Below are 21150 nucleotides of genomic sequence, written 5' to 3'. Positions count from 1 at the left end.
AATTGTCACATTTGTACATGAAGAATGAAAGAAAAAAGGAAGAGGCATCTAGAATGGGGGATGCATAATAGATAATCAAATATTTATTGGGTGATTGAATAAGTAATGATGGTAACACCATTTAATATATTGGTGCCCCTATTCCTCAGCGACACATCTGGTCTTTCATTATCTTCAGAAAACTCCCTGAGGTAGATGTTAGCATCACAGACAGCCACATTATAGTTGAGGAAATGGATCAAGTGAGATTAACAATTTGCCTAAAATCATAATTGTGGCCTGGAAGTTTATCCCTTGTGAGATACCGATAGACCTTTTGGGGAAAGTGGAAGGGGAGAGAAATTCTCTCTGTTCTTCCAAATTTTAAACCCCACCATCACATTATCCATCCACTGAGGAGTTAATGGAATAATGCACTGCCTGTCTGGTCTACACAAAAACAGGGTCTGCGACCAGGCCTCAGCTCCAGGGAGTGATTAAACTCTATTCCCACACACAGTTCTGCATCTGATTCATCCTGAGCACATCCACATTCAGTCACGTATTTATTGCTGATTGATTCATCACACATGTACTCTTAGTAGATACTGTGACAGGCACCTGGCAGCTCCAGGGAGGAAAAGAATCCCTGATTCATGCTAAGGTTTGTCCCCGGTCTCCCCTGGAAATGGCCTCTAATAAGTTCTATTGGTCAAATTCTAATTCTTTTGACTAAATAAGATTATGCATATAAAATACTTATTAGCTGGGATTCTGGCATGGAGGAGGCACTCAAGGAATATTAGTGATGACGATGGTGATATCAGAACCTGGACTTCTTTTCTCAGCCAGGCTGCCTACAAGGGGAGGAAAGATTTAAAATGCTCTTGGCCTGTTTTTCCCCTTCCAGAGCCATCCCATTAAAAACTCCAGCTCACATGACTTCCATTGCCTTTTCCTAAGTGCACAGCCTGTACAAGCAACTGCAAGTAATAAGCATAATTTAAATGCTGTGTCTTTCCTAATTAAAATCCATCCAGAAGGGGATGCCAGAGTTATTTTAGTTCATGAGGCAGAAGAAGTTTCATTATATTAATCCAGGCTTTTCAACAGAGCTGGAGGGGAGATGTGTCCATGTGTGTGCATTGTGTGTGTGTGTGTGCGTGCACGCACATGCGTGCATGTGCACGTAGTGTGTTTGGAGTGCTATCAAGAATGCAACGCTGGCCCTGAATAGGTTGTAGGCTAATTCCCTTTGAAATTCAAAGGGAGCTGTTGATGGAGCCACTGGGGATTGCTTGCTGAGCACCTCAGGCTGGTGAGTAACTCTGGGGTCTGCCTTGGCCCTTCTACGTGGTTCTGAAGGAAGCCACTGGAATGGCTTTTCCATCAGGAGATGCTGTCCCAGCTCCCTGTGCTGAGGCTCCACAAGCTTGGCGGCTCTCCTTGGAAAACTGGTTGCCAGAGCAGCTGGATCAGGCCGGCTTCCTCAGCAAAGAGGAGAAAGCAAGCAGACCTCCCTCTGCTAACCCAGGGGCCTCTTTCCAGGGGATAGCTCCCAAGAGCGAATGATACAGGAAACCAAATCCAGATAGAGAGGAGATGATGACAGAAAAACAAGGAGGATGAGAAGAAAGGAAAGCTTACAAGGACAAGGAGGAGGGAAAGGTTTAGGAGACATCTCTCTTAGGACAGATTTTGCTTTGCCAGGGCAGGAGCTGATCTCCATGGGAGTGAACAGAAAGCTGAAGGGTGAAGACAGTTTGGAGCATGCTTTTCATGTTCAGAGGATTCCTCTTTCCCACCACCAAGCCCTAAGCCCTCACTGTAATATTTTTGAAATACATCTCAATGTATTTTCATTATTGATAAATATGTTTCTTTGCCCAATCTCTTTGGCTATATGGCCCCTGAGATGGAGAGGAAAGCTACAGAGTAGCAAAGGAAGAAGACAGGACCTTAAGGGAACTCCACACCCAGAAGGAAGGGGAGGAAATGCATTTGCAGTCTGAGAAGGGGGCTTAGAGAGAGAGAAAACAGGGCAGGGAGTATGAGGTGTGGGTGTTTCTGCTCCTCAGCTCCAGGTCACACCTCAGTTGTTGAGGGTGGGATGGAACCAAAGACATTTAGCAGGGGTTAGAAACACCCAGTTAGGGAATATAGGATGACTCACCCCCGGGGAAATGCAAGTATCTTTGCCCAGGTGGGCCCAGAGCTCCTGTAACCCTGGCCCTTGGGTAGCCGGAACCAGGGCTCAGGAGGGTTTCCGGGAGGTCCGACTTGTGGAGACCTATGGACTCCAGTTTGATGCAGGGTCCACATCTGAGAGTTCCTGGACCCCCAGGAGGATGCAGAGGCTGAAATAAATGATCAAAATAGATCAGGGTGGTGGATAAGATGGCTGCAGGCAGCAGGGATTCACCTCTGAATGCCAAGGTGGAGGCCCCACCAAAGCTCCAAAGGACAAGGCAAGATTCCCTACCAAGGTAGATACCCAGGAACCAGACAAGAATGGCTCATGGGTCAGCACATACCTATGACTAGCGCATGGAACTGTGACTACCCCCTGCTGCCGTAGACTTTTAACTTCTGCTGATCTGGGAGACAGCAGTGAGCAGTGGTTTGAAGCAAGATCTTAATTCTCTGCCCAGAAATTAAACCTGGGTGAAAACCAGGATTCTTAACCACTAGACCACCAGGGGCAATACTGATTACAGCTTGTGATTCATCCAGCCCGGCATTTCTCATGGTGTACTCTGCATACACATTAAATAAACAGGGTGACAATACACAGCCTTGATGCACTCCTTTCCCAATTTGGAGCCAGTCCATTGCTCCATGTCCGGTTCTAACTGTTGTTTCTTGACCTGCATACGGTTTCTTCGGAGGTAGGTGGTGGTCTGGTATTCCCGTCTCTTGAAGAATTTTCCAGTTTGTTGTGATCCACACAGTCAAAGGCTTTAGCATAATCAATAAAGAAGAAGTAGATGTTTTTCTGATTTTTATGTGATCCAATGGATGTTGGCAATTTGATCTCTGGTTCCTCTGCCTTTCCTAAATCCAGCTTAAACGTCTGGAACTCCTCAGTTCACATACTGTTGAAGCCTCTCTTAGAGAATTTTGAGTATTACTTTTCTAGCGTGTGAGATGAGGGCAATTGTGTGGTAGTTTGCACATTCTTTGGCATTGCCTTTCTTTGGGATTGGAATGAAAACTGAGCTTTTCCAGTCCTGTGGCCACTGCTGAGTTTTCCACATTTGCTAGCATACTGACTGCAACACTTTAATATCAACTTTTAGGATTTGAGATAGTTCAGCTGTAATTCCATCACCTCCACTAGCTTTGTTCATAGTGATGCTTCCTAAGGCCCACTTGAATTCACACTCCAGGATGTCTGGCTCTAGGTGAGTGATCACACCATCGTGGTTATCTGGGTCAGGAAGATCTTTTTTGTACAATTCTTCTGTGTATTCTTGCCACCTCTTCTTAATATCTTCTGCTTCTGTTAGGTCCACACTATTTCTGTCCTATATTGTGTCTGTCTTTGCATGAAATGTTCCTTTGGTATCTCTCATTTTCTTGAAGAGATTTCTAGTCTTTCCCATTCTATGGTTTTCCCCTATTTCTTTGCATTGATCACTGAGGAAGGCTTTCTTATCTCTCTGTGCTATTCTTTGGAACTCTGCATTCAAATGGGTATATCTTTCCCTTTCTCCTTTGCCTTTCACTTCCCTTCTTTTCACAGCTATTTGTAAGGCCTCCTCAGACAACCATTTTGCCTTTTTGCATTTCTTTTTCTTGGGGATGGTCTTGATCCCTGTCTCCTGTACAATGTCACAAACTTCTGTTCATAGTTCTTCAGGCACTCTTTCTATCAGATCTAATCCCTTGAATCTATTTCTCACTTCCACTGTATAATCATAAGGGATTTGATTTAGGTCATACCTGAATGGTCTAGTGGTTTTCCCCACTTTCTTCAGTTTAAGTCTGAATTTGGCAATAAGGAGTTCATGATCTGAGCCACAGTCAGCTCCTGGTCTTGTTTTTGCTGACTGTATAGAGTTTCTCCATCTTTGGCCACAAAGAATATAACTAATCTGATTTCAGTATTGACCATTTGCTGATGTCCATGTGTAGAGTTGTCTCTTGAGTTGTTGGAAGAGGGTGTTTGCTATGACCCATGCGTTCTCTTGGCAAAACTCTGGTAGCCTTTGCCCTGTTTCATTTTTGTACTCCAAGGGTAAACTTGCCTGTTAATTCCAGGTATCTCTGGACTTCCTACTTTTGCATTCCAGTCCTCTCTGATGAAAAGGACATCATTTTGGGTGTTAGTTCTAGAAGGTCTTGTAGGTCTTCGTAGGATCATTCAACTTCAGCTTCTTCACCATTACTGGTTGGGGCATAGACTTGGATTACTGTGATACTGAATGGTTTGCCTTGGAAATGAATAGAAATCATTCTGTGGTTTTTGAGATTGCATCCAAGTACTGCATTTTGGACTCTTTTGTTGGCTATGATGGCTACTCCATTTCTTCTAAGGGATTCTTGCCCACAGTAGTAGATATAATGGTCATCTGAGTTAAATTTTCAGATTCCCATCCATTTTAGTTCACTGAATCCTAAAATGTCAATGTTCACTCTTGCCATCTCCTGTTAAACCACTTCCAATTTAAATTCATGGACCTAACATCCCAGGTTCCTATGCAATATTGTTCTTTACAGAATCTCACTTTCCTTCCGTCACCAGTCACGTCCATAGTTTGGTGTTGTTTTCACTTTGCCTCCATCTCTTCATTCTTTCTGGAGTTATTTCTCCACTCTTCTCCAGTAGCATATTGGGCACCTACTGACTGGGGAAGTTCATCTTTCACTGTCATATCTTTTTGCCTTTTATACTGTCCATGGTGTTCTCAAAGTAAGGATACTGAAGTGGTTTGCCATTCCCTTCTCTGGTGGACCACGAACTCTCCACCATGACCCATCCATCTTCGGTGGCTCTACACGGCATGGCTCATAGTTTTATTGAGTTAGGCAAGGCTGTAAACCACATGATCAGTTTGATTAGTTTTCTGTGATTGCATTTTTCATTCTGTCTGCCCTCTGATGGATAAGGATAAGAGGCTTGTGGAAGCTTCCTGATGGGAGGGACTGGTTGTGGGGGAATCAGGGTCTTGTTCTGATGGGCGGGGCCATGCTCGGTAAATCTTTAATGCAGTTTTCTGTTGATGGTCAGAATTGTTGCTCCCAGGACTGTTGCTGTCAGTGTTCCTGACCCCACAGCAGGCCACTGTCAACTCATGTCTCTGCCAGACACTCCTGGATACTCACAGGCAACTCTGGTTCAGTCTGTTGTTGGGTCACTGCTCCTTTCTCCTGGTCCTGGTGCAGACAAGGTTTCGTTTGTGCCCTCCAAGAGTCTGTTTCCCCAGTCCTGTGGCAATTCTGTAATCAAATCCCACTGGCCTTCAAAGTCAAATTCCCTGCGGGTTCTCAGTCTCTTTGCCAGATCCCCACGTTGGAAAATCTGTTGTGTATCTTAGAATTTTTGTAACAGTGCGAGAATGTCTTTGGTATAATTATTCTCCCGTTTGCGGTTCATCTGCTCAGTGGCTCTTTGGTGGGGTTAATGGCGACCTCCTCTAAGAGGACTTAGGCCACAGACCGTGCCTCCAAGATCTGCTGCAGCCACAGGCCCTGTCCCTACGCAGGCCACTGCTGACTGCCTCCGCAGGAGACACTCAGACACAAAGCTGCCTGGCCCTGTCTCTTTGGGGTCCCTGGGTCCTGGTGCACACAGGCATTGTTTGAGCCCTCCAAGCATTTCTGGCAATTATGGGCTTTGAATCTAAGCAAAGCCCTTCCTACTATCTTAATTGGCTTCTGCTTTGCCCTTGGATGTGGGGTATCTTTTCTTGGTGGGATCCAACATTCTCCTGTCAATGGTTGTTGGGCAGTGAGTATTATTATCATTGGCATACCACAACACATGCAAGAGCTCATGTACAAATAGTTTATTTGGACAGAAACAAACAGGAATACATACCTGGAGAGAAAGAGTGTGGGCGTCCTTCCCAATGAGGAGAAGTACAGTAAAGAGGTGGTTAAATCTTCATATAGGGACAGTTCCTCTGGGTCTTTGTCCTCATCTGGCCAATTACCTCATTTCTTTTCCCACATCTGTTCTGTCCCAGGGCCCTCCCCTATATCTGTGCACATCTTTTTGCCAAGATAGATTCCAGTGCAGAGGCCTATGGGAGCTTCACAGTACCTATTATGAAGCAGTGTCCCTTCCCTTTTTGACCTCTGAGAAGTCTTCCTATGCATGTGCAGTTGGGCAGGGCTCCTTGACCTCAGGAGTCATAGATGTGGTCATCTTATCTTTTTATTCCAGCAGAGATCAGCTCCTGCCATTGAGTTGATCCTTGAAATGTCTAGGGAAAACAAAGATCCAATTTACTCTACTTGACAAGCTCCAGCTGTTCAGCCCAGGGGCCCATCTATCGTCCCTCATGGCCTCTACCCAGACACAACCCAGAGAAAGAGAGAAAGGTTGAGAGATATCTTGAGAGAAACTTCCCCGGACCTTTGTATTTTGGACTGATTGAATTATTTTCTTTCTCTCTTTTTTTTGACCATGCAGCACGGCATATGAGATGTTAGTTCACCAACCAGGGATGGAACCTGCGCCCCCTGCAATGGAAGCACAGAGTCTTAACCACTGGACGATCAGGAAAGCCCTAAATTGATTGGATTCTTAACCTGAACTTGTTAAGTTGAATGAAAGAACCTGTTTTAAATTAGAAAAGAAGAAATTACTTTTAATTGGCCAATTAAGTTTTTTGGGGACTCAAATAAATTGATGAAATCAATTATACTTTTTAGAGCTAAATTTTTTTTTTTTTTTTTTGCACAACTGAATTGCAGTGTAAAAATTTTGACCTCTCTATAATGATTGCTTTACAAATCCACAAATAGATTTAGAGTTTCTGAGTCATCTTCACATACATTATCATTTGGAACTTGATGGCAAATCAAAGTAGATGCTTTATTCCAACTTTACAGATGCAGAAAACAGGCTCAGTGATGGTCAGAGCCTTGTTCAAGTTCACCAACCTAGAAGAAGGCTTCTTCCAGGCCCATGCTGAATCTCTGTCTAATATAGTGGTTCTCAGCTGGGGCCATTTCCATAGACAATTTTGGTTGTCACACTCTACCCAGGGGTAGAGGCCTGGATTCTGGTGAACATACTGTGCTGCAGAGAACAGTCTCAGTAAAGAATGACTTGGCTCCAAATGTCTAGTGCCAAGATGGAGCAACCCTCTTACATATATGTTATGGGGGATTGAGTTCAAGGGGGTAAGTTGTATCTCTCCTTTCATACTTGTGAAAATAGACTAGGAACCCATAGCCAAGGTGATTACTACTTAATGAGGAAGACACAACTGATAAAACTTAATTTCCCTAGAGACATAACCCCACTGGAGCTTCATTTCTAAAATGCTGTGTCAAGTGGATAAGTCAAAGGCTTTGTCAACAAGAAACTGCACATCCTGGGCAGGCTGGTGCTTGGGGCATACTCAGAACAGATCATTTTTAACTTCCTTTCCTCTCTACATGATTACTTTCAGTGATAATCAAATTAAAATAAATAATGACAAGCAGAAAACTAAATTTTTTATGTCATATACATAATCATGTCAGTAATAAAAAGATAAATATACATGCAGTGAAAAAGGAAGAGTACTATATTAATACTTTTAAATTATATGAATGTATTTTCTTTCAAAAGAAAAACTATACCTGTGTATTAATATGTTGAAATAATGAATAATGATATTACAGATTCTATATTCACGCCTTGAGTTCGACAAATTTGTCAATGATTTTAGTTAAAAATAGTCTTCTCTGTCAAAATTAGTCTGCATATTCCTATTTGATAGACAATGCAGTCAGATTTGTCAAGCTATCTTCACTCATAGTTGATCAAAGAATTTTTTATTAGTCTTAATTTTGAAATTTTCTTTCATATAAAGAAACAGGTGTACAAGTAGAAATTTTCATACCTACCTAAGAGTAAGTTCAGCTAAGATACAGAAGACATCCCATTTTTCAGTCAGTTCCAGAAATTGCAATACTTTCTGTGTCCTGTTTCTCTTCAGGATTTATTCTAAAGCTTTCCAAAGTCTCCACAGTTGAAAATTTCCACTAAAATACCTTTAACAGAAAGTCCACTGAATTTAATTGTATTTGGTTAAAACTTGGAAAATTTTTCTTCCACAAAAAAGAGAAAATGGCTGATTAACAGAACATTGATATTATCATTTTAAAAATCACTTCTGACAGTGAAGCCCCTTACCGCCTACACCCTGGGCTGACCCGTCCTGCCTTCTGGCCCCACCAACTCTGGATGAACACTTCCTGGAGGAGCTAAGTTCCATTTTTCTGTTGTTAGGGAAAGGTCTATGTGGTCAGTCAGATTTCAAGGAATCAGTGTTCCACCACGAGATTCCGCCCCCCACCTTTTCTAATTCTTGGCATAAAAATATGCAAATACAGAAACAAATGAAAGAATAAAAATGACACATTTATTAGTTAGGGTTATGTTTGCTTTTCCATCCATAACATACAGTCTCTGCCCTCAAAGATGCTGGTGTCTTTGTGGAGGGGTTGTTTTACGGACTGTAGGAAGTTAGCCATCACAAGAGAGGGGCAGGTGGAGAGCTGCATTGGAAAAGGGGTGAGGTTCAGGGGAGGGAGTAACTGTCCAACCAGGAGATCAGAGGGGTAAGCTTACGGTGAAGGATGTCGGATTTGTGATCTCTGAAGAAGATTTAGCTTTGGGACCAGGGACCAGGCTTGACCAGTCAGGGCTGTCGTGTGGCAGAAGTTTATCACAGTGAGAAGGGACAGAGGTAACTTCTGACATAGACATCAGAAGGGCGTGGAGAGTGCCCCCTTGCTAGTCTTCAGCAAGGGAATTACGTGCTTTTTAATTAGTTATTACAATATATCAAAAGAATGTCTCAAGTTTGTGAAAATTTTACCAGACCCACTCCCACAATATATGTTTCAGGACAACAGGATTAGAACTTAGAAAGCTAGATCCTACCAGAAAGATCCTAGAAAGACCCACTAGAATAGAAAGATCCTACCAGTCCCACTCCCATAATTTACATTCTAAAATATCAGGATTAGTCAGAAGGCTTCCAGGAAGGAGAAACTGTTCTCAAGCAGGATACATTGTTATATAATCCCTAGTATAGGGTTTAAACGGAATTGTTTTTTGTGTAATCATCAGTTCTGGGCTTAAAGAAAAACACCGTTTTATGTGACTAAGACTAAGGAATGCAGAGGGAAGAAAAAGGTTTGCCCTTTCCTCCTCCTCAAGAACCCCAGACCCCTCTCTCCTCTGGGACTCCCGGACCTCTTAACAACCTGCCTAAGAAATGACTCTCTCAAGAGGAGATTTCACGGAAAAAAATAGCATTTCCATGTGTCCTGAAGAATGAATAGCATTCGGTACTTAAAGGCTCTGCTAGGGCCTAGGAGCCAGTGCCTCCATTTCGCCATCCTTTCTGCCCCTTGGGTCCACAGGGAAACGAACCCGAGAGGAGACAGACTGCTCTTTGGAACAGTGCCTGTCCGCGGGTGGGGGGATCATCGTAATTGTCCTCAACTGCGTGTGACATTCAGAGAGTCGCTTTCCCTCTCTAGGCCACAAAGAGCTTATCCCAGGAAACGTCTCAAAGGCATCCTCTGACCCAGACCTTCCTGGGCCGTCCTGAAAGCGCCTTGGGGAGGCTTTCTGAGTATGGCTGCGGCGGACCGGTCTGGCTCCAGAGCACCAGCTGCGGGGTCTATGGGGTCGCAGAGGCGGGTCGGGGAGTCCGGGCGTTCCCCGTGCCATCCGTCTGCTGGGGGCCTTGAGTCTCTGGCCCCGATTCCCTGTAGCCATCCCCTCTGCTCATTCACGTCCCCTCTCGACCCAGCACACCAGAGAGGAGGAGAGAAGCGGGTGGGAAGGGAGAAACGCGGCAGAGACGAGGGAGTGGGGAGGGCAGAGGGTCAGCGACGGAGGGGAGGAGAGACCACGGGTCGGAGCAGGGGGAGGGCCGAGGAGGGGAAGGGCCCAGGGCGCAGACGCGCAGACCCCAGCTCCCCCTTTCTGCTCACCCACCCCCATCGCCTTCTAAAATCACTCTTCTATTTCTGAGATTCATCTTCTGTCAAAAGAAAGAAAGGCCCTTTGGTCTTTTAAGGTACCGTTTCATGAGGCCTCTGTGCGCGTCTGCCTGCCTCTGTAGTTCCAGGGAGGCAGCAGGAGGCAGGGCACCTGCAGGAAGGGGGACCCGCGTTCTGCCGCCTGCCCGGGAGGAGGGGGTGCGCCGGAGACCGGGAGGGGGCCCTGTGCTGTCGGAGAGGCCCATCAAAGGGCCCTGCTCCGGCCTTCAGCTGTGAGCAGAAAAGTTAGGGAGAGAGCAAGCAGTAGGATCGAGGTGGGAAGACGCACGTTTAGGAAAGGCAGTCCCATCTCAAAGGAAATCAACCAGCCCTGGTTTCTGGCTTCAGATATTAATCGGACCTCAGAGGCGGTGGGTGGGGAGTCCTCACCCCGTCAGAAGCATCTCTTACAATTGATTCACAGGTCATTAATTACAGCTGAGGAGGTCGAGGTGCGTTCGCAGGGCACTGAGGAGAGTCAGGCTGGGCTGGGGTCCGCACACCCCCTCAGGGAGCGCAGGGAAGTCGGAGTCACTGCGCAGCTTAGGCCGCGCTCCTCACTGGCCTTGCAGCATGCCTGGGGCCGCCAGCCGTTTCCTGGGCCCTTCCCGGGGTTGCTGACAGGGCCAGTGAGACGCGGGTGAGGCGTCCTTCTGCGGCGCAGTGGTGTTCAGACACGTCGGGGGCCTGTACCCAGGGCAGCGCTGCACACACTCTCCGTCCCTGAATGTGTCTTCCCGTGTGAGAGGTGCACGAGGAGACCCGCCCTTCTCTCTCTCTCTCCTTTCACTGGGTTCTCAAGTCACAGGAGGCTGCCCGGGGAAAGGACAGAACTGGAGCAGAAACCTCGCTTCTGGCTGAACCTTGTGAGTCATGCTGGAAGCCACCTGCTACCCAGGAAAGCTGCGCAATTCCCATCTGACAGGGGACTGTGGGTCCACACTGCAGGGCACAGATCTCTGATTCTTTACCTCCTGGGACTCATTTTCGGGGATGGCTTCAGACTTTCTAGGAAGAAGTAGCTTAGGGGCTGCCATCTATACGGGGAGTGGGGTACAGCCGTGTTAGTAAACCAAGCATTCTGGTTTTACATGCTAATTTGGGGGTGCTTTAAGAAGTCAGTGCTGATCTTGGGGTTCAAAATTCCATGCTGCTCCACTACCAGTTTATACTGGAGTGAAAAATTAAAGATGCGACGATGGCTCTGATGCTGAAAACAGCCTCTGTGCACTGGGGCTGAATGGAATCTCAGAGACAAGAGTTTTGACTAAAGTAGAAAAGAATATTTACCGTTTTGCCACGTAAAGGGGAACCCAGCAGGCTTGTGCCCCTCAAAAACTGTGTGCCCCAACCCAGGGGGATTTGGTGAGTGTTATAACAGTGGTGCAGGGGCAGGATTTCTGATAAGGATTGAAGTGTGTGCAGGGTCTCGGATGGTCTCCTAGTCTTGATGAGCTTCTCCGGTTCTTCAGTCTGGAATGAAGAATGCCACCATCTTCCGTTTGTTGGGAGTTTTAGTTCTGTCAAGAGCTCAAAGGCATTGCTCTGTGCATCCCTTGACATGGAGTCAGGCCCTGGCCCCCAAGCTGCGCTCTTGTTTCCTGACTGCTGCTCCCTCCTCTCTGCATCTCCTCCTTTCCCTGATTAGCAGCTGTTGGACTCTGCCCTTTAGAACTCAGGGAAAGTCATGGGGACAGGAGTCTATACCCTGCAAACAAGAAATGGGGGACATAGAAAGGCTTCTATGCCCAGGAGTGCCACAGGTCCCTGCTCTGTTTCAGTTTTTAGGGGGCAAGTTTGATGTTTCTGAATGAGCATTACACCGGAAGTTTGCAAACCTAGGATGGAATCTAGTCTCCACCAGCAAATGTTTGATTTCTCATCTTAAAATCAGGATGAAAGATTCTCCAAGACTCTTTTTTCTTTTTTTTAAAAGTTATTTATTTGGCTGCATCTGGTCTTAGTTGTAGCATGCAGGGAATCTCTAATTATGTGTGGGGGCTCAGTAGTTGCTCCAGGACGTGTGGGATCTTAATACCTCAACCAGGGATCAAACCCAAGTTCTCTGCATTAGAAGGCAGATTCTCAACCATTTGATCACCAGGGAAGACCCTCCAAGATTTTTTAATCCATTTGCTCTCCTATACGTGAACTGTGAACTTCCAGATGTTCAAGCTGGTTTTAGAAAAGGCAGAGGAACCAGAGACCAAATTGCCAACATCCACTGGATCATCAAAAAAGCAAGAGAGTTCCAGAAAAACATCTATTTCTGCTTTTTTGACTATGCCAAAGCCTTTGACGGTGTGGATCACAATAAACTGTGGAAAATTCTGAAAGAGATGGGAATACCAGACCACCTGACCTGCCTCTTGAGAAATCTGTATGCAGGTCAGGAAGCAACAGTTAGAACTGGACATGGAACAACAGACTGGTTCCAATAGGAAAAGGAGTACGTCAAGGCTGTGTATTGTCACCCTGCTTATTTAACTTCTATGCAGAGTACATCATGAGAAACGCTGGGCTGGAAGAAGCACAAGCTGGAATCAAGATTGCTGGGAGAAATATCAATAGCCTCAGATATGCAGATGACACCACCCTTATGGCAGAAAGTGAAGAGGAACTCAAAAGCCTCTTGATGAAGGTGAAAGAGGAGAGTGAAAAAGTTGGCTTAAAACTCAACATTCAGAAAACGAAGATCATGGCATCTGGTCCCATCACTTCATGGGAAATAGATGGGGAAACAGTGGAAACAGTGTCAGATTTTATTTTTTTGGGCTCCAAAATCACTGCAGATGGTGACTGCAGCCATGAAATTAAAAGACACTTACTCCTTGGAAGAAAAGTTATGACCAACCTAGATAACATATTCAAAAGCAGAGACATTACTTTGCCAACAAAGGTCCATCTAGTCAAGGCTATGGTTTTTCCAATGGTCATGTATGGATGTGAGAGTTGGGCTGTGAAGAAGGCTGAGTGCCGAAGAATTGATGCTTTTGAACTGTGGTGTTGGAGAAGACTCTTGAGAGTCCCTTGGACTGCAAGGAGATCCAACTGGTCCATTCTGAAGGAGATCAGCCTTGGGATTTCTTTGGAAGAAATGATGCTAAAGCTGAAACTCCAGTACTTTGGCCACCTTATGTGAAGAGTTGACTCACTGGAAAAGACTGATGCTGGGAGGGATTGGGGGCAGGAGGAGAAGGGGACAACAGAGGATGAGATGGCTGGATGGCATCACTGACTTGAAGAACGTGAGTCTGAGTGAACTCCGGGAGTTGGTGATGGACAGGGAGGCCTGGCGTGCTGCGATTCATGGGGTCGCAAAGAGTCGGACACGACTGAGCAACTGAACTGAACTGATAGTATGTTAGACCTGGGTTCGATCCCTGGGTCGGGAAGATCCCCTGGAGAAGGACATGGCAACCCACTCCAGTATCCTTGCCTGGAAAATTCCATGGACAGAGGAGCCTGGAAGGCTATAGTCCATGGGCTCAAAAAGAGTCAGACACCACTGAGTGACTAACACAGAGTATGCTAGAATAGGAATCTTACAAGTAAATCTAGCCTAAGGGGCAAAAGTGCGAAAAGGCCTCCTTGTTTTTTGTCCTGTGTTACTCTTGAATTCGGAGAAGGCAATGGCAACTCACTCCAGTACTCTTGCCTGGAAAATCCCATGGACAGAGGGGCCTGGTGGGCTGCCGTCTATGGGGTCGCATAGAGTCAGACACGACTGAAGCGACTTAGCAGCAGCAGCAGCAGCAACTCTTGAATTTCAAAGGCCAGAATGAGGACTCCAACCCTGGGCTCCTCCTTCCTTGAGTTTCTTATTTACCTCCTGCAAGGTCAAGGAAAGGAGGAGTCAGGAAGAGTGAGAGAAGGAACTAATACTTGTTGAATGTCTAATATTTCAAGTTGCTAGGTGCTTTATATATGTTGCTTAATGCAAACAATATTAAGATGGCATTAAATGACTCTGAGGCTCAGAAAAATTAAGTACAGTGTTACTAGCCTAAAAGAGCTTCTCCATCATGAATGGTTAATGCATATTTGTTTATTAAGTAAATGGATATCAGAGACAGAGTTTGAACTCAAGGGTAATTCAACTTCAAAGCCTTAGTGTGCTAATCCACAAGCTGCAATTGGAATCACCTGGGAAATTTTTACAAGTAGTGATGTCTGGGTTCCACCAACCGCAGCAGATATTCTGATAACAACTGGTTTGAAGTATGGCCTGGGAATCAGGATATGTTTTAAAGTTCCCTCAGGTGATTCAGATGAGCAACAAGGTTTAAGAGCCTCTGTTTTAGACCTAATGCCCAGCTGACTCAAGGAAGTGGCTTCTCTGGGGTTAGATGTTCTTCCTAGTTCAGGCAGCCATGGATAAAGTGCGGGCTCACAAGGTATAAATACCCCAGCCCTACTGGACTGTGCAGGGCAAGGGGGGGCGAGGATCGGTACATCTGGATAGCAGAGGGCTCAGGAGCCCAAAATCCTGGTGCAAAATCCTGGCATCAACTTTTCCTGGGTGTAAGCTCTGCTCCAGAGACTCTGACTGGAGAACTCTTTGAGCCTTGGTTTCTTTCTTTTTAAATGTTTGCTTATTTTGGATGCACCAGGTCTCAGTTGCAGCACATGGGATCTTCCATCTGTTGTGGCCGCCAGAGACTTTAGTTGCAGCTCATGGGATCTGGTTGGTTCCCTGACCAGGGATCAAACCCGGGCTCCCTGTCTTAGCCACTGGACCACCAGGGAAGTCTGAGCCTTGGCTTCTTTAAGTGAAAGGTGAATGGTATCAAATAAGGATGTTTTATTTGTCACCAAACAAATATATATTCACAGAGATAGACTGACAACATTTTTTGTAACGTTTTCTTTTGGGGCACCTCTTCATCTTTTAAAATACACCTTCACATCTGTAAAAGAGAAGTGGCCTCCGGCCTCCCTCCCATTTTGAAGCTTGCCAAAGTTGCCAGTCAGGGATCCACATCACTCTCAGAGAATCAGTGCTGGTCAACCAAGGATGTGCAGAGGAGATGCAGCTAGGAGAGTTCTCTAGGGAAGCAGGCTGGTCTTCCAAACCAGAGGCTGCGTGTTTCCGGAGGATGCAGCACGGGTTTCTTTACAAATTCCCCAGACGTTCCCTCTCTGCACCACTAGCTGTGAATCACTGATCACCAGAAGTCACGGAAGTGAAACCTTAGAGGGATCCTCCTACCAAACTCTATGGACCAGGCTCTGAATCCATCCACCCATCATATCCCTAGAACTTTATTCAGATGGTGACTTCAGCCATGAAATTAGACACTTACTCCTTGGAAGAAAAGTTATGACCAGTCTGGACAGCATATTAAAAAGCAGAGACATTACTTTGTCAACAAAGGTCTGTCTAGTCAAGGCTATGGTTTTTCCAGTGGTTATGTATGGATGTTAGGGTTGGTCTTCAAAGAAAGCTGAGCACAGAAGAATTGATGCTTTTGAACTGTGGTGTTGGAGAAGACTCTTTGAGAGTCCTTTGGGCTGCGAGGAGATCCAAGCAGTCCATCCTAAGGGAAATCAGTCCTGGGTGTTCATTGGAAGGACTGAGGTTGAAGCTGAAGCTCCAATACTTTGGCCACCTCAGGCGAAGAGCTGACTCATTTGAAAAGACCCTGATGCTGGGAAAGATTGAGGGCAGGAGGAGAAGGGAATGGCAGGAGAAGAGGATGAGATGGTTGGATGGCATCACTGACTCGATGGACATGAGTTTGGGTGAACTCTGGGAGTTGGTGATGGACAGGGAGGCCTGGCATGCTGCGGTCCATGCGGTCGCAGAGTCAGACACGACTGAGCCGCTGAACTGAACGTGAGAACCTTCCTCAGCCCTCCACTCTTCCTAATTCTTTGCAATCCTTCTTCCATATAGCTGCCAGGCTAATCTTTTCTAAGGAGTCTGCTTGTGTCATTCTCCTGATTAGGATGAATTCCAAAGGCCTTGGAGTGACATGCAAGGACTTTTATGGTCTTGCCACATCTCGTTTCCCATCACATTGCCCCTCAGACCCTAGGATCCAACATTGTTGTCGCCCCTAGGAAGGACCCCCTGGTGGCTCAGACAGTAAAGAGTCTGCCTGCAATGAAGGAGACACGAATTCGAAGCCCGGGTCAGGAAGATCCCCTGGAGAAAAAAATGGCAACCCACTCCAGTATTCTTGCCTGGAAAATCCCATGGGCAGAGAAGCTTGCCAGGCTATAGTCCATGGGGTTGCATAGAGTAGAACACTACTGAATGACTTCACTTTCACTTTCAACACATAAAAATGTTGTTGCTCTACTTCCTGTTTGTATTTCTTGGTTTTATGATCCTCTAATAGTCTAGGAGAGTTCTGGTCTCTCTCCCCACTGTGCTGCTACCTGGAATATCCCTGCCCATTGTTTCCTGACAAACTTGCTTTCCCTCACTCAGCTCAATCATCACCCTCCCTAGAGAGCCCTTCCACACCTGGAGGCCATCCTGCCCCCACAATGGAGAGGGAGGGAGGCTTGGGACCACTTCTGTTTATGGACTTTAAGGTATATTCCAAAAGATGAAGAAGTGCCCAGAGAAAGTTCCAAGAAAAGCTGCCATTCTATCTCTGTAAATGTATATTCATTTGATGACAACTCAAGCATCCTACTTAAGCATCCCAAACCCTTCAAAAAGGTAAGACTTGCCCAAATGAACTTCCTGCTCCTTACCCCCCATCCATCTCCAACACCCTGCTTTGAGCTAGCATAATCTTCAAATTCAAGGAGCCATATATGTGTGTGTGTGTGTGTGTGTGTGTGTGTGTGTGTGTGTGTGCGTGCTAAGTCGCTTCAGTTGTGTCCAACTCTGTGAGACTATGGACTGTAGCCCACCAGGCTCCTCTGTCTATGGCATTCTCCAGGCAAGAATTTTATTATATATATGTAATAAAAACAAATTTTAAAAAATTCCAAAAATTTAACATATATATGTGGTTTTGATCAATTGCATAGTGGTAATAAAGGTAAATAAAAGTGGTAATAAAAGTAAATCACACCTAAAGAAATTTTAAAAATGGGGGGGGGCCTTATTTTCACAGAAAATAAAAATAATCTCTGTCTATAGATATGGTTTTACAGCTGAAAAACATGGAGGAGCAATACAAGACTTATAAGCCCCCAAATATATACATTAGAAACAAATTCAGTAATGGACAATACCATTAAAATAGTGATTTCAAGGGAAAAAGAAATGACATACAAATTCCAGCTGCATTTTTCAAGTGGATGTTGGCAGGTATCCAGTCACTTGGGGTTTTGTACCTCATTGGCTACTTTAGGAAGAGGTATGCTGTGCTTTATGAAAATGCTGATATTTAGAGCAGCTATTGCTCTATTTGCAACTATTAATACTTGTGATGGGGCTTCCCAGGTAGCACTAGTGGTAAAGAACTTGCCTGTCAATGCAGGAGACTGAAGAGATGCAGGTTTGATCCCTGGGTCAGGAAGATCCTCTGAAGGAGGGCATGGCAACCCACTCCAGTATTCTTGCCTGGAGAATCCCATGGACAGAGGAGCCTGGTGTGCTACAGTCCATAGGGTCGCACAGAGTTAGACGTGACTGAAGCGACTTAGCACAGCATGGTACCACATACTTGTGATGAGAAATTTTAGATGTTAGCTTTATAATGTGCAATGTGGGTTCATGATTTACAAGAATTTTAGGGAGTATGTGAGTCAAAAACTGGGAGGATCAGTGCTCTGAGAAATGTTAGGCCTCATTTCTAGGGAAGTATCTGAATATCTGGGGTGGGGGAGGGAGGCAGGGCCAAGGAGCCAGGGAAAAAGTCTAGGCTAGGGGGACGGTTGAGGCTGGAAAAGCTGACCTGGAGGTAGAGGCTGCTTCTCCTGAGGGAGGCTGGACAGCTGTGGATACTGTTCAATCCAGGAAAAACTGAGGCCACAGGAAGGCAGTGATATTCTGAAGGTTCAGCCCAACAGGTTGGGCCAAAATAGGGTGGCAGGTGTGTCCAGGAGGCAGGTAGACCTCAAAGTCCTGTATGTGAGAGCTGGGTTCCAAGGAGCCAGCCCCACTCCCCAGCCTGGGAGGGAGACTGGCAAAGATGCGAAGACCTCAAGTAAGGACACTGAACTGCAGAAGAAGGTTCTCAAGTCAGGGCGGACTGACCCCTGTAACAACCAGTCCCAGGATCTCAAAGGTTTAGTCCAGAGCAGGGTTTTTGTCCCTCATGTGACGGTCCAGTGATTCAGAGACCTCAGTCCCTTCCTCCTGGAGTCTGCATCTTCTCGAGGCATCTGCTGGAGCCAGGAGAAGAGAAAGAAGGAGATATTTGTGGGCCAGTTGTGAATCGATGCCTGGCTCACTCCCGCTCACATGCCATGGGCCAGAATCCAGTTGTCTGGACACACCAAGTGCAAGAGGGGCTGGAAAAGGTGGTCTCGGTGAATGTCTAGAAAAGCAATGGGGTTTTGTGGCCTCATCGAGTCCTATTGTGACATGCAGGGCCCGCAGGATCCACGTGGTGTGCAGGCCTCTCTCTAGCCATAGTTCGGGTTCTAGGGCATGTGGACTCAGAGTTGTGGAGCATGGGCTTAGCTGCTCTGTGGCGTGGGGCATCTTAGTTCCCCAGCCAAGGGTTGAACCCATGTTCCCAGGATTGCAAGGCAGATTCTTAACCACTGGATAGCCAGGGAAATCCTGAGAAAGCAATGGGTTTAGTAAGCTGCTGACATATTTCTTACTCTCGTCATAGACCATGGGGGCCCCAGTCTATCTCTCCATGTGATTAGCAGGAGCTAACAAGGATTGATAGAGGTATTGATAGAGGTATACAGATGGATATATGAATGTAGATGTACAGTGTGGAGACTGGGGCAGGCCTGAAGGCAGAAGCGAATGAAAGACGCTTGAGAGCCACTCATGACTTCTCGTCTCTGTAAGCCTTAGCCTGCCCTCACACTGCAAGGGTCAGCCTTTCAGCACCACTTGGTACATTCGTTAAAGCAAAGATCTCCAGGTTCTCAATAATATCAGAGGCAACAGAGTTGACTTAAAATTGGTGATGCCTCATGGATTTTATAAGATCAATCTCAGAAACACAGCTAGGCCCATAAAGTGATCACAGCTCTCCCACTTACTCATCCAAAAGAGGCATGTCACCTAAACATAGTCTAGGATTTACAAAATAAAAGTGCGCCCACTAAAATACACAACGTAGAGTCTGACTCCATTGTAGCACATCGCTAGTGAAATTAAATCAAGCAATACTTATTAATAATTGCTATTATTACCACAAAAAGCAAATATTTGTTGAATTCCTGTTATACTCTGGACATTGATCCAAGTGTTTGAAATGCATGTTCTCACTTAATCCTGCTGCTGCTAAGTCGCTTCAGTCATGTCCAACTCTGTGTGACCCCACAGATGGCAGCCCACCAGGCCCCGCCGTCCCTGGGATTCTCCAGGCAAGAACACTGGAGTGGGTTGCCATTTCCTCCTCCAATGCATGAAAGTGAAAAGTGAAAGTGAAGTCGCTCAGTCGTGTCCGACTCTTAGCAACCCCATGGACTGCAGCCTACCAGGCTCCTCCGTCCATGGGATTTTCCAGGCAAGAGTACTGGAGTGGGGTGCCATTGCCTTCTCCCCTCACTTAATCCTACAACAACCCTACGGACAGTAGTAGTATGTCCGTTTTGCAAGTAAAACTCAGGGTGCTTTGGTGAATTGTCTATGGTCACACAGGAAATAACAGAGGGGTATTTAAGTCCAGGTTTGCATGCCCTGGGCTCACCCTCCTAATCACAGCAATTGCCTTTTGCCTTTGCTGAGTCCCTCATTTAAGTCACGGGGAATAGCAGCACAGAACACAAACTTGGGACTCAGACATCCTGTCTGGGTTTACATTCTGCTTCCTTCATTTCCATGAACCTGTTTCTTTACCTGTAAAACAGGAAAAATATTGGTAGCAATTTCATAGCATAAGAATTAAGTGAGATGTGGCAGGTACAAGGCTTAGGACTCAGTAACTTTTGCCTTTTCCTATTGTGCCAGGCTTTGCACAATGAAAAGTCAGAGAGGGGCCTTTGCGCCCAAGTCTTCACTGACTCAAAGCACAGAGGAGCAGAAGACGCTCACCACTTTCTTCACTTGGGACTTTCTCCTTCAGTAGTTCCCTTACCTTTATTACCAAGGAGCCATCTCCCAACCACAGAGGCAAGATTTCCATAATTTCCACCCAGATCCCGGCTAAAGACACACAAAGAGACTTCCAAGCCAGTGATTTTCAAAGAAGGAATGGTTGCTGTGTTTTGAAGAGAAAGGGCTTGGGGGCGGATGGTGTGTTCACGTTTAAATGTGAGTGGAAAAGCCACCCCCAAGGCAGCATGTGACTGGCTCAGGGACTGAGTGACTGTGAGTGATGGGGGCATCTGCAGCGGGGCTTCTCATCAGTTCCTGCCATCTGAGACTCAAAAGTCTCTCCAGGCGTGGAGAAGCAATCATTCCATCTAAGAGCTGAAAATGCAAAAACACAGAATCACCTACTCAGAGAACCTGAAGGTCATTGTGCCTATTCCTCTGAGGAAGGAGAAAGCAATTTGATGGTGGTGAAATAGAGCTAACTCTGAATTATGACTGCTTAAACTGGAAGGGGCCACCTGATGGATGTCCCCCAGGCTTGGCCAAAGCTCGGATCTACTAGGGGTGTCGGAATACAAACCACACCCATGCTGGGGCATCACGATTTCCCTCCCCACCAGCCACCTGCCCCTTCTTCTGCACAGAATTGTTTTCTGCCTTCTTTGGAGGAACGAATGGTCTGAAATACTGAATTGGAAAAAGTGCTCCAGGCACACATTCGACTCCCTGGGTCCCCATGGCAGTTATTTATTGAGGGCTGACAATGAGCCAGACTATGCATTTGTTATGTCATTAGTTCTCCCCATGACCCC

This window comes from Bos indicus x Bos taurus, chromosome 19 (genome assembly GCF_003369695.1).
Source record: "Bos indicus x Bos taurus breed Angus x Brahman F1 hybrid chromosome 19, Bos_hybrid_MaternalHap_v2.0, whole genome shotgun sequence".
NCBI lineage: Eukaryota > Metazoa > Chordata > Mammalia > Artiodactyla > Bovidae > Bos > Bos indicus x Bos taurus.
This window is presented reverse-complemented; position numbering follows the sequence as displayed.